Here is a 2330-nt window from a genome sequence, read left to right on the forward strand (position 1 = left end):
ACACATACACACATACACACCCCTACACACACATGTACACAAAAAGACAGACTAGGTGTTCATAATTTGTGAGATGGAGCTTCTCTGAACTTCTCTAAACAACACCTAGCAGCTTAAAAACAACACCTCGCAGCTTCCCTTATTCCTGAGGAGTAGTCAGGAATAAGGGAAAATAAACAAAAGAAAGTTAAAAAAAGAAGACCGCACAGAGAGAACACAGAACATACACTACATACAGACAGAACACAGAACATACACTACACACACAGAGAGAACACAGAACATACACTACATACAGAGAGAACACAGAACATACACTACATACAGAGAGAACACAGAACATACGTCACACACAGAACATACACTACAAACAGAGAACGCAGAACATACACTACACACACAGAGAGAACACAGAACATACACTACACACACAGAGAGAGCACAGAACATACGCTACACACACAGAGAGAACACAAAACATACACTACACACACAGAGAGAACACAGAACATACACTACACACACAGAGAGAACACAAAACATACACTACACACACAGAGAGAACACAAAACATACACTACACACACAGAGAGAACACAGAACATACACTACACAAAGAGAAGACAGAACATACACTACACACACACAGAGGACACAGAACATACACCACACACAGAGAGCACAGAACATACACTACACACCACCCATGAGTGCCTCCTGTTTTCATTTAACAATAAACATCTCATCAATTGAAGGCCTAAGAACAAATATTCTGTGTGTAGCGTATGTTCTGTGTGGGGACAAATGCCCAAAGACTTTATTGAAACTAATTTATAAAAATACTCTAAAATGAAGCCCTGTGTTAAAAGAAATGTTCAACCTGAAAATCCCACAACATTTCTGAACTTCTCAGGGAGGAGCACATGACCTCAACACTGCTGCCTGTTCTCATCACCCACCACACTACTGTCTACTTCACTTGTTCTCATCTCCTCACTACTGTCTAATTCACCTGTTCCCATCACCCACCTCACTACTGTCTAATTCACCTGTTCTCATCTCCTCACTACTGTCTAATTCACCTGTTCCCATCTCCTCACTACTGTCTAATTCACCTGTTCCCATCACCCCCCTCACTACTGTCTAATTCACCTGTTCCCATCTCCTCACTACTGTCTAATTCACCTGTTCCCATCTCCTCACTACTGTCTAATTCACCTGTTCCCATCACCCACCTCACTACTGTCTAATTCACCTGTTCCCATCTCCTCACTACTGTCTAATTCACCTGTTCCCATCACCCACCTCACTACTGTCTAATTCACCTGTTCCCATCTCCACGCTACTGTCTAATTCACCTGTTCCCATCACCCACCTCACTACTGTCTAATTCACCTGTTCCCATCTCCACGCTACTGTCTAATTCACCTGTTCCCATCACCCACCTCACTACTGTCTAATTCACCTGTTCCCGGATCCTCACTACTGTCTAATTCACCTGTTCCCATCTCCTCACTACTGTCTAATTCACCTGTTCCCATCACCCACCTCACTACTGTCTAATTCACCTGTTCTCATCTCCTCACTACTGTCTAATTCACCTGTTCCCATCTCCTCATTACTGTCTAATTCACCTGTTCTCATCTCCTCACTCCTGTCTAATTCACCTGTTCTCATCTCCTCACTACTGTCTAATTCACCTGTTCCCATCTCTTCACTACTGTCTAATTCACCTGTTCCCATCTCCTCACTACTGTCTAATTCACCTGTTCCCATCTCCTCACTACTGTCTAATTCACCTGTTCCCATCTCCTCACTACTGTCTAATTCACCTGTTCTCATCTCCTCACTACTGTCTAATTCACCTGTTCCCATCTCCTCACTCCTGTCTAATTCACCTGTTCTCATTACCCACCTCACTACTGTCTAATTCACCTGTTCCCATCTCCTCACTACTGTCTAATTCAGGAGAAATTCTGTCAGTTCCATTAAGAGCTGTACACAGAGGGATGCTGGGAAGGTTTCAGAGAATACACCTTTACCTAACCCTAACCCTTCAAAAGGCATGTTCACGGGTAAAGCCGTGTAGAGGACAGAGACTGTGGTCCACTGAGCAGTGGGACAGAGTCTGATACTCCTATAAGTCAGCTTTCAGTTGCCATCAATGGGAAGGAGAGAGAGAGAGAGAGAGCGTGTGTGTGTGTGTGTGTGTGTGTGTGTGTGTGTGTGTGTGAGACAAAGAGAAATCTACCGGCCTGGGTGTTCATTCCTCAGGGTGAACAGTACTGGCAGCTGTGTTCTGCTGTGGGGTGCATTTTCCTGCTGTGGTT

The sequence above is a fragment of the Chanos chanos genome, chromosome 11, assembly GCF_902362185.1.
Source record: "Chanos chanos chromosome 11, fChaCha1.1, whole genome shotgun sequence".
Taxonomy (NCBI): Eukaryota; Metazoa; Chordata; class Actinopteri; order Gonorynchiformes; family Chanidae; genus Chanos; species Chanos chanos.